Source organism: Ammospiza nelsoni, chromosome 2 (genome assembly GCF_027579445.1).
Source record: "Ammospiza nelsoni isolate bAmmNel1 chromosome 2, bAmmNel1.pri, whole genome shotgun sequence".
Classification (NCBI taxonomy): domain Eukaryota; kingdom Metazoa; phylum Chordata; class Aves; order Passeriformes; family Passerellidae; genus Ammospiza; species Ammospiza nelsoni.
In genome coordinates this window covers 16,653,432-16,665,531 of record NC_080634.1, presented here as the reverse complement: position 1 = coordinate 16,665,531, position 12,100 = coordinate 16,653,432, and the positions used below count along the sequence as shown (strand labels likewise).

The 12,100-nt window shown below is 38.0% G+C and overlaps 2 protein-coding genes and 1 long non-coding RNA gene across 3 annotated transcripts in view; 2 read left to right on the top strand and 1 right to left on the bottom strand.

Moving 5' to 3' along the window:
• CMSS1 (cms1 ribosomal small subunit homolog) overlaps positions 1 to 12,100 on the top strand; it is a 223,527-nt gene that overhangs the window by 60,762 nt on the left and 150,665 nt on the right. The window lies entirely within an intron of this gene.
• Positions 1 to 12,100, bottom strand: part of FILIP1L (filamin A interacting protein 1 like) — a 171,487-nt gene that overhangs the window by 41,454 nt on the left and 117,933 nt on the right. The window lies entirely within an intron of this gene.
• The window catches only part of LOC132087002 (uncharacterized), an 82,881-nt gene that overhangs the window by 53,259 nt on the left and 17,522 nt on the right, over positions 1 to 12,100 (top strand). The gene's annotated exons all lie outside the window — the stretch shown is intronic.

Here is a 12,100-nt window from a genome sequence, read left to right as displayed (position 1 = left end):
TGCCAGGTCTCTTTACTGTAGTGTCTTTTCTTGTTAAAAACTAGTGCTGTCCGTTGCCCTGTCAGCTTTAAGAACCCATCAGCTAATAGTTCTTCAGTTTTTCATACAAGTTCTTTTAGAATACTTAAATACCATTTAGTCCTGGTAAAGTGCTAGTAAACTTGCTGCTTTGTGTTGTACAAATTTGACTTAAAGCTTTTTCTACTACCAGTTTGGATTCAGATGGCTTCACAGACTCTTTCTCCATAAACAGTCTAATGTAGAAATCTTTCTGACTTCCAAAACATTGGAATCCAATACTGTTAGTCAGTCAATACAAATATAAAAGAGATTGTGACAGATGAACCAAATTAATTTTATATTTCATTGTTCAGAGGAGAAAGGTCTCCAGATTCTGATTTCAGCCCTCATCATTATTTTGGACATTATTTTGATGATCAGTAGTCTAGCATTTATATGATTATCTGTTCATATATGTACTTCAACTTACAGAAGGTCTGGAGATGTTTTTACACAGTTAAATACATTTCTTTTGTTCAGCTCCACTTTTCTGCTTTCCTTTTTTTGTTGCAGCTCTACAGCTCCTACATCAGCATAATCTGTTCTCTAGTTTTGATTTGAATACTTATCAATAATCTAATCATATTTCTCTGGATGTTCTTCTCACATAGTGTAGAAGTATAAAATCACATTCTATCCATGGCCAAATTTACAACTGGACAGACTTATTTGGATTCTTGAAATTGCATAGGAGCCCTTGCACCCTTGTTCTTTGACTGTTTGGTTTGTAGGGGTTTTTTTTTAATGCTGCTTGTTTGAAATGCTCTTTGGTTTGAGCTTTGCTATTTCCTGTCAAACTTCATTAGCTGCTTAAATACTTTATTTCCAAGAATACAAAGTTTTAATGATTGCATCTCTAATTGGTCTGTCATCCTGAACTGTGCTTCCATCTGCCAACTTTCTGTTAAGTTTAAATAGTCTTCATCTTAATTTTAAGCTTAAATACCAGTAGCCTGTTTCTGGGTTTTTTTTAGGTAAAGTTGTTCATCCTATTCCAAAAGTCTTCCACAGTCTAATAAAACTGAATTCTTTCTTTCTGCATCATTTTCTCAGCTTATTTATGAAATATAACTGTAATGCCAGAACCTGTGCTTTGGTACTAGAGCTATTTCAAAGATGTAGCCATGGAGACAGTCTTGTTGTCAGGTGGCTAAAAAGCTATTTTTTTTTTCTCCAGGCACTTCAAAAATTCTTTTGTATGTTGTTATTTTTATCATTAATAGCTCCTTCTTCGTTTTCTCCAAGAAATTCTCTGGATATCTGCTGTGTATCATAAAACCAGCTGTCTTTGCATTTTGTAATCAGAATACACAAGGGCAAGGTTGTGTGCACTGTTCTGAGACTCAGATCTTTGCACATGTGACCATTAAATAATCAACAGACTTTAATGAAATGCTGGCAGTGAAATCTGATATTATATGGAATTAGCTGAATTTTAAGATTGGTTGCATACAAGACATTTAGAGCAAACTAATCTTAAAATTTGATAATCCTTATAAGCATATGTGGAAAACGGGCTGGTTCATGTAAGTAATGTTTTATGTTGTGCAGCTAGTAAAAGCTCTCTTTGGAACTCCTTTTTTTTCTTTGTATTGAAATTCCTGCTTTTCTTACTTGGCATCTGAAGTTAATACATACCTAAAGAAGATGGGAATTCACAGAAATCATGATTTTGAATCTGTAAGATATATTCCTGTGATAACATTATTGAGTTACACACCATGCTGTTGGATATTTGCTATTGCAATAAATGATGCATTCCAAAGTCGTACTACAAACTTCCTTACCCTCTGGTAAACTGAGGGCTTAGGAAGCTAAATCGGCTCAGCATTTGTGCCCTTCTGTAGGTTCAGTTCTGTGTATTTCAATCATCCTTTATTTCTAGGCCAAATGCTACACTCAGGGAGACCTAAAGCACATACAGATGATCACAGCAGTTTTCATTCTTTTCAGGAGAATTGAACTGTGTAAACTCAGACTTTACTCATTGCTTCTTCATTCAGAGCTAGTGTTGGCTGCTACATTGTGTTCAGACACCATGAGAAAACTGGATTCTGAACCAAAGGCAATCTGTATTGGATTGATATTTCAATAACAGGTGGGGAAGAATAGCAATTAATAACATGGATTTATAGGTGTGGTGCTGTATAACAGTGGTGAAGCTTTGATAAGCTTTGATGAGCATGTTTACAAGGTCCTTGGAGTTTTAATAGAGTGGTTTTAATTAACTTTATTTATAACCTATAGTTTTTATTGGCTATACTTAAATCTGGTCTATAAGGATTTTGGAGGTTTAGAGCAAACTTAGAGATATAAAATGTTAAGTAACTTTATCCAGTGAGTGTGTTTATCCAAATATGTCGTCAAACTTCTCAATTTCCTTTTTAGAAAGCCAGTTAGGGACAGACTGACTCATTCTCATGTCTGACAGAACAAAAAGACATCCAGAGTTTAGCTGGCAAGACTGTTGAAAAAAAGGGAGAACTTTAGGATTTCAGGGAGTGGGTCTTGCTTCTCAGTTCCTCAGTTGGACGCAAGATGAAATTTTGAAATGAGAAACATGTGAAATCTTGTCTAAACATTTAATAAATTATGTCCCAATTTCCTGATGACTTAAATGCAAATTGTAGGATCTGAACATTCCTAAAAGTCTTTTTAATAGTAGTAAATTTATACATCAGAATAAGGTTTACAGTGCACAGAATTTCCTGATTACCATGACATTTTTAGCAGACAAATCAGAGTGAAGGGAGAGGAGGATGTATGGTCTCCATTTCTGCTAAGTTTTATTTCCTTTTCCATAAAATTCTCTGGTTTTGCTCAGACTATGAGGAGGAAGAAGGCTAGCATCATGTGTAAGGAAGTGCAGGTGACGTGGTAAACATTACAGTTTACTGAGATGGAAGGGTAGTTCAAGAAAAGCAGGGTTTAGCCACCTGATGTTTGTGGGGCATGTGCCTTTCCCCAGTGACTTGAAGATGCTGTGAATCAAGGTGCTGAGGCTAAGGAGTTACCCTGTAGCATATAAAAGCCAAAGACCTTGGCTGCTTTTAAAAGTGAAAAGCTCTATTTTAAGTTGCAGGTTTTTAATCAGCTCATGTAATTTCTAGCAAAATGTGTGATTTGGAAGGTATTGGCAAGGAAGTAAATAAGGCAAGGAGCACCTTTAGTGATGTGCTTTTGCAGTGCCTTAAGTTGGATGCTGTCTCTGCTGAAGATGCCAGTGGATCTTGGTCAGAGAATGAGAGCAAACCTGTGCAAGGTATATCTCATCAAGCTCATGAACACATTTGAAAACAACCATGTTTCTAGATTCAGTGAGTTTCCCTTCTACAACATAGAGGCAGGGTCTGGGAGAAGGTAACTGTTGCTAGGCCAAATCTGGCAGACATAAATCAGTTAACTAAATAATTTCAGTGTTGTCCCTTTTGAACTTTTAATCTCTGTTTTGGGGAGGGGAGAGGAATAAAAGTTTTCTGTGGCAGAATAATTCCCCTAACATCTCTCAGTAGTCATCATGACTGATGGGTTTGGGTTTTTTATTTGCTTGTTGCTGTCAATGATGATCAAATTATGGTTCAGGAGTCTAGTGCTGGAGCCTTCCCTTGTCAGAATGTCTGTACAAGCTTCAGCTTTTACCAGCCATGTTTCCCATCATAAACTTTTCTGTGGGAGCATGAAGGGGCTGGTTAATTCTCTGCCTGCTCAGTCTTTGGAATTCCTTCAAGTTGCACTTCACAAGGGCCATTGTGTCAAATTTTATCCCAAGGGGTGTGCAGCTGAGACCTACCACAGAAGGAGAGTAGGCAGTTCTCCATTTGGAATCACCCTGAAGCATCAGACCTTACTGCAGCCCACTCCAACTCTCCTCCTACAGTTTTATCTGCTGTGGATCTCTCTGTTACCAAAATGGGTACCTTAGGGTTCTTTTTCAGTCGTAGCCAAGTATCTGGCATCTTTCAGTAGAGTAAGTACTGTATTGAGCTGTTAAAGGGAATGAATTATTGAACAAATAGAAAAGTATAATTTTGTTTATGACAATGCAACTTTTATAGAACATTTCTAGGGAGATGAGGACTTTTCAGTACTTTGGGCATCCAAAATGAGAAGTAAAATTGTTGACACTGCTTTTGGAGAACAACTCTGTTGCAAGGGAGAGACAACATGGTCCACTAGGTTTTCTTGTATCTACTCCCATTTGCTGCTCAGCCATCCACCTGACCTGTGCCTCACCATTACACACACTGAAACATACACAAGTCTGAATCACAAATTTTAAAGACCAGAGTTCAATATGTCCTTCCCAAATGTTTAGATAATTTCTGTGACTTTTTTCCAATCTTCTTAGTAGAAAGATACAAATATTGAACGTAGTTTTTCAATGTGTTACATTTTATCTTCAGACTCTTAAGTAGGTTGTGTTATCTTGTCCCAGAGTGTGGTGTTTTGCTAAAAGACACTAAAATGTGCATTTCAGGCTCAAGAAGCAAAATAATGTACTTACATGAAAATCAAAATTGCCATGGGAGAAGATTTTGGTGTTTATTTTTAGCAATTTTTTCAAGTAATCTCTATTCTTAACAAACTTAGTGCTTCTGATGTTTTTATTTATTCTCTGTTTAAAATTACTGTGTCAGTACAGAGACTGAGGCTAAGGCATTTTTCTTAAATTACAGCAGCCTCCCATGCATGGTTCTCTCATATGTGTGTATGTAATACTCAGAGGTTCTTTAGCTCAGCATAAATGCACTGAAGCTCACAGCATGCCATGGGAAACTTGGTTGAGTTTAGATCACAAGTCTTGGTAACTGATGTGTGACCTGCATTCTGAGTTCTCATGGCCATTTTCTCCTGCCTGTTTTTAAGATATGAAACTAATTATAGCACATGTAAGTCGCCTAAATTTTTCTGCCACGAGAAAGATCTTAACTTCATTGAGATTTCTCCTCCTCCACATTCAAATAGGAGTACATCTTTTCCCATAGCAATGGCTTTTTTGGGAAAATTATGAGATTGTCAAGTTTTCTATCTTGGACAATGATTTAGGGATTTTTCTGTCTGTCTGATGTTGTGTGTTTGCTTTTCAATGTTACAGTTACAAAATCCTGTGCCAGTTTCTCCCTCTCTCACAGCCCCACCCTGAAATGAATCAGAAGTGCACCCTGTCTTTTTTTGGTCACAGGTCTTGGTACAGTCATCTGCCTCTATTGTTGCTTATGATTAGATTTGTTGTGCCGTGCCGCACATGGAGTGGTGCCCTCAGTCTTATTTGGAAATGTAAATGGGTGACTGGAGCGAGTGCCCCATTACTGAGGGCAGTGCCTCCCCATGAGCTTATTTGGCCTGTGCTTCATCGCCTGTGCTGGTCACTGCTTAGGTGTTGATTTACAAGAGCCATAAATATGCTGAGACTTGCCAGCTTAGAAAGGTCATCCCTCCCCTTGAGCTCTGATATGAGGGTTAAAAGTGCTGACCAGGGCCACCACCATGGTGGTAAAGGGTGGCTTTCCACAGTTGTCCCTTTCAGAATTTGTCCTTTTGCAAGGAGGGCAGTGAGAATCTCTTTCCCCCCACACATGAGGGGAGAGAGGGTAGCAGTGTAGGAGAATGTCCTTTGGCTAAGGTTGTTCATTGTGCTCTCCTCATCCTCCCCAAGTGGGCAATGATAGTATTGATTCCTAATAGTGATAGTGTGCCTGAAACAGTGAACAGGCATGTTGTGTGCCCAGAGTTTTAAAATATCTAAATATGAGTCTGTTTGTCTGTGTCATTCCACCAATGTCAGTGGAGTTGCATGAGAAATGTTTGTCATCTAGATTTCACATCTCCTTGCTAATGACAGTAGGTGGAATAATTTTGAATTGCGCCACCAATCTAGAGAGAATTTCCCAGTTACATTAACACTGAGCCCTATTTGTATTTGTTCTTGGAATATTGCATTGAAAAAACATAATGTGACCTTGTTTGACAGTTTTGGGATCTTAACCCTCAATTCTATTTATTTGCTCTAAGATAAAGTATTTTTATCTTTCATCATGCACAAAGGCTGTTGTAAGCGTCTTCAAATCCTTGAATTGTGACAAAGATTCAATTTCACAACATCTGTTGAAAGTTATGTAGTGCAACAGTACATAGTTTTCCACATACGAGCATGAGGTAATTAATCTGTGTACATCACTTCCTTGAGTCTCCCTTCGTGCCTCACTGGTGTTATTAGTGGGACTGTCCCATTGGAGTGTAATGTAGAATAAGAATGTTAACGTTGTGCTTGTGGTGGGTCTTTCTTATTCACCTTCAGAACACAAGATACCCATGAAAAAGGTCAAATGTACACAGATCTGGCATCCATTTCACAACTTGCAAGACATAGTCTCCAACATATGTAATACATATAACTCATTGCCAGAAAGCTAAAAGGAAATGATTGCATTTGAGTACAATGCAATCTACAACAATAGTTCAGTGTGCATGAAATTAAAAACCTCTGGTAACACGTGTAGAATAAATAAGTTGACAGTGTTTATTTTAACTGCAGCTCTCTGCAGAGATAAAGTCCTGCTTCTTATAATATTTAATTGGCTTCATTAAGAAAAATAGCAAATATTAATTATACTCATTCTTCCAGAATATTAAATTTTCCAGAGCTGGACATGGAAAATATCACTAATCCAATGTGTAAATGTGTTTGAATTAAAGTATAGCCATGTTATGTTGGAAGCTAATACATTTCACCTTTTAGTTAAAATGGTTCCTTCTTTCCTTGATACCTTGTCCTGAATTTCAAGCACCATTTACTTGATCTACTGTGGGTAGCAATTACTTTCATCTGACACTTTAAAATAAATCCAAAACACTTTGCCTAGAGCTCTCAGTTTCATGAAATTACCTTTCTTACCAACTCAAACCCTGAGCAGTCTTATAATCTCATTTAATTTTGGTACAGTTCTAATGTGTTGTTTAGTCCGTGTAATAACATTGCATTAGAGCATAAGAAGGAACACAAGAGAACTGTAACCTCAATTCAGTATTGAGCATACATCCAAGGAAGATACAGAGAAGGCTGAAATAGCTAATGTGGAAATGATCAATAAGTATTTTTTAAGTGAGGGCCTGGAAAATTATTTAATTATTTGGAAGTAAAGAAAGGTATGTTTGGCTTATTTGGGTGCATGTGTTTGGCTTGTTTGTTCCTTTGTTTTTAAATATTTCTTTTTCTTGGAGGTGCTATGAACAAGAATTTGTGAGACTTAAATGTAGGAAGGCTCAGGTAAAAATGTGTCTAGGTACAGCAGGCTGAGTGACAAGCAGTTAACCCAGTTTTAAGAACAGAGCTATTAGAGAATTGCAAGGATGAAGACAAGGGCTGAAGGATGAAAGACTGATTCCCTTCTGTTCTCATGAAGTTGGGAATGAGGACAGGTTGCTCACATGGTGAGATTTGTTGTTTTGGTGATGACTGGAGTACACTTGAGTCATCATAGTAGAGATGATGCCTGACTTTGAGTTTCTGTGAGGAGAAACACAAAGTGAATGGATGAAGAAAGGACTTTAAAAATAAGACCTATGGAGTGCTATGAACAGAGCAGAGGTACACAATGGTAAGTTTCCAACTCAGAGTACCCTGTGAAACACTCAGAGAAATGAGCCCAAGGTGGAGTCGCAGAAACAGTATGGGTGAGATGGCAAGGAAGTGCTGAATGCTCATTTATGCCCAAGGCAGCCAGATTATCAGAGAAAGTGAAGATGGATTAAATTCAGAGCTTTGCCAGAAGAAGAGCTGTTACTAAGCTTTTATTGAGAGCAGTTTTGGTTGAACATGGAAGCCAGACCAGAATGATGCCTACAATGAAACTGAGGGAGCAGGTCTTTTGGTGAAGAGGTCTGAGTTTGCATCAGGAGCCCAGGCAGCCAGCACAACTGCCTTGGGGACAAAGATCTGAGCAACCTGCTTTGACTGTGAAGTTAGCCCTGCACTCAGCAGGTTGGGCTGGAGGCCTCCAGAGACCACTTGCAACCTGTACCACTCAATAGCTTGTTCTATTAACTGACTGACACTGGCAGCAGTTGGAACAAAAAGCAGTGTTTTGTAGTGTTTTGTTAGATGAGAGAGACTACAGATGTGAGACTTGTGCAGATTAGGTTTCATGGAAAAATACCCTCATATTAGTAGATGATCCTTAACCTTAAGATCTTACTAATTTCTTCTATACCAAACTGCAGAGTTTTGTGCTAATATTTGAATTCTGTGAGCAAAATTTATCATAACTACCTTTAAAAATTAAATGTAATATATTAGCTAACTGCTTTTTTTCCCCCTGTCCTCTTGAATAACATTGACCTCTTAACAGGTGTATCTTTGTAATAAGACTTTACCCTTTGTGTAGTTGAGAATCTGTATAGAATATAGAAGGTTTGAAGGTGGAACACACCTATACATTGGGACATTTCTTCCTTTCATCCAGTTTAACGCTCAGTTTTATTGTTTTATTTTCCTCATAGTTCCATTTCCTTTCAGTAAGTGGAAAAATGGGGAATAGCTGTGCTTAGATAATATTTAAAGCTCTTTGAGATATGCAGTGGAAAAGGACAGTGTAAGTGCTAAACATTCTACTATTTTGTTTCTTTTTTTTTTTATGGGGCGGAGAGTACTATGTATATGCATAAATACTTGTATACATATGGCATGTGTTTTCAAACTGGGAACATGCATATCTGGAAAACCTTCCAGTTTCATGTTTTATGCTAGTAAAATGCTTTCTAAAACAGCAACTTTTATTTAACTGTGCTGCAAAAATATGGAATGTGGATAACTGATTTTGGACAAATGCACACGTCCTCAGGGAAGATACAGTGGACTCAATTAGAACCTGAAGTAAGTATTCCTCATAGTCCTTAATCCTGCTCTCCATCTTCCAACCCCATGAAATGCAAGAGCTTCTAAACAAGGCCAGTAGCTTTTATGCTATGATTCTTGAGGTGCACCTAGTTGTCTGTGTATCCAGCTTCTGGATTTGTTATTTCTTACATTTCTCTGACCTTTGATGCTGCTGTTTCTTTAAGTTTCAACAATACAACCAATTTTTCCCTTCTGGACTGTCGTTGACTTGGTCTGCTACTACTATGCAGAGATTGTTTGTCTTGGTGTTCCTGTCTGGTCTGCAGGCACATACAGAGAATCATTCATGTTGAAGTGCAGGAATGACCTATCCAGTTGTCCATTGGCCTCTTTTTCTCCCCAGAACTTTTCCTCATATGCGAGGAGTTTGTCAGGCTTGTGGCTCATTTATGGCTCCATGCCTTAAAAGTGTGACTGAAGGTGAATCACTACAGTGACAGTAGCATAGTTTTATTCTTTGTTTGCTGGTAAATGTCTGTTGTTAGGAATGAGACTGGTCACTTTGAAGATCACTCTGTCTCTGAACTACAGCAAGACTATGGAGGATCAGTTTTTCGCAGGCAGCAAGAAAAATACTTAAATTGCCTAAAGGGTTAACCCTGAATGCTAATCTGGTTCTCATATCTAGAAAGTTTTCACTCATCCTGTCACAAGCTTAACCTCCCAAATCTGACAATGTACAATTGCTGAGGACAGTCTTGTTGCCTCACTGGAGAGCCAAATTCTTGAATCATTAAGGTGAAGAGCTTTTACTGAGTCACCGAAGACTCTTACATTTTGAACAATCCAAACATTGACTCTTTCAATGAAAAATGCTATCAATGAAGGGCATAAGGAAAAACAAAGACTGTAGAGATGAAGGATTGTCCATTTTATGTAAAACAAGATCATCTGATAAATTCATCACTAAAATTTTCATGTAAAAATTCTTCAGTTCTGTTTTGCTGAGCACACGGGCAAGAGAAAGAAGTGCTTTCTGTGCTTTCTTTCTGCCTTATTTGAAGATATATCCAAAACAGTTTGTAAGACTTGGATCTAACTAATGATTTCTTTAATCTTGCCATAAAAACTTGTTTTCAGGATCTCAGCATCACTGTCTTATAGCATCTAAGTTTTTTTCCTTTTGATCACAGTCACATGTACCTTCTCTGGCTTGTATACATTGTATATCCTCCAAGGATATCTTTAGCATATGCTGTAGTCTTGCTCTGTGATAAAAGCCAGGCATGTCTTTGGCTAATTGAAAGTCAGGGGTTTTGCTTTGAACCTGAAATACTGTTTGGAATGCTATATATCCATCATATAGAAGAGGATATTGCTTCTAGCTAAATCTGGCTAAAAAAGAATAGTAAGTTCATTGGTGAATACTTCCTGCTTTTTTTTTTTAAACTTGTATTGGAGGTAAGCAAAAATTTGTGTCATTGCTTTATGTGTGAAACTTTTTCTAGAGTTCTATTTGTTCGTAATCCAAATGTAAAGTTTGCATTTGAGAAAATGCAAATTGGAGTAAGAATTTTCAAGTGGAAGAAAAGGTCACTTTGCCATGTCAGGCAGGCTCATGTAGGACAAACTGTGTCTCTGTATCTTAACTTAGTGAAAGTTTTTTTGGTTGTGGGTTTTTCTTTTTTTTTTTTTTTTTTTTTCTGTTATGGCAGGCAACTGTGTGGAGATCTTGATGGTGACATTACTTGGCAAACAATTTGGAATCAGCTCAGTAAGTGACATCACACCCCCTTAAGGTTTTCCACATAAAATACATCCTCAAAAAAAAAAAAAAAAAAAAAAGACTTAATCTTAAAGCTATTGTTATATCCTCTAAGGGCTCTTTAAGCACCTCAGCATTCCCTTTCTTCCCACCATTTTCCAGGCAGTTTGACTAAAAGTAGCAGTCAATAGTGGTAAATGCTTTACAGTCTTCTTGGGAATGGGAACAGAGGTGGGGCAGAGGGGAAGGGATAGAGGGGTATAGAGAAGGGGCAGGGAAGGGAGTTTTAATCCAATGTCTGTCCTGTTTAAAAATAAATTAATTACTCCAATGCTTAGTCTTTCCCTGTGTGCAGCTTTACACAGTGTGAGCACATTGTCGAATGTAACATTGTGCCACTCTTAGCAAGTGGAGTTGTCTAGCCCTGCCTCTAAGAGATGAATGTGTTGTATTTTGAGAAGACGACAGCAGAGTAGAAAACTTCCCTTGGTCTCAGGGTTTGGTTCCTCATTGATGGTGATTCTCAAGAACAGTTCCTAGTATGTGCTTTTCTGTGTCTGTGCTTGCCTGCATCTGTACACATTTTTCTGAGGAGCCAAGCATTTTCTTGCCTGGCCTCTGAGCTGTGAGCTGTAAATCCGGCCGTGTGCTCGGTGTGTGCTGCCTTTGATGGACGTGCAGGAGAGAGGTGCAGCCCACGGGGGAACGCTGCCAGAATACGTAGGACATGATCTTACACAGGCCAAGCAGAGGAAGAATTATCTGTGCATAGTGTCAGTTTAGAATAGGCTTGACGTTCTCACACCCAAACATTTCCATCTGTTCCTAAACGAAAGGAAACTGAGACAATATTCTCCTATCTTCTGGGCTAGCTATACAGGGAATAGGAAATGTTCTTTGATTATTTTTTTTCCCTTAGGATGTGTTCAGTTTTATTGCAGAATTCAAAGAAGGCACAGTCTAAAGTGGCTTCTTTTAAAGACAGTAAATGAAATTTAATTCTTAATTCTTCTGAGAATTGGTGTTGAAACTGTAACACTTTTTTAAAAAGCTGTGGCACTTTTAGGTTACTCTTAAAAAATAAAGCTGTTTTTGTGGGTTTTATGCCAACTCTGATATGAGACCTTTGTCATTGTTACTTTCAAAGTTTTCTGGACATTATCCTCTGCCTTTGCTTTCTCACTATGTATTTCTGTGTTTTGTCCAAATATCTACTTTTCCTTATGTCTTTTTTTTCTGCCATGAAAGGCTGCATGTCTGATGACACGTTCTGTTCCTTACATACCGCAGAGTGTACCAAGCTTCTAAAACGCACTGAAAGGTTCACCTGCTTCCTGTTGGTTATAATGTCATACATCTGCTTGTCTCCCTGTGTTCTTTGCAGTGTAACATCCTGACATTCCTGCAACAGTGCTGAAGAATCTGCCGACTGTTTGACC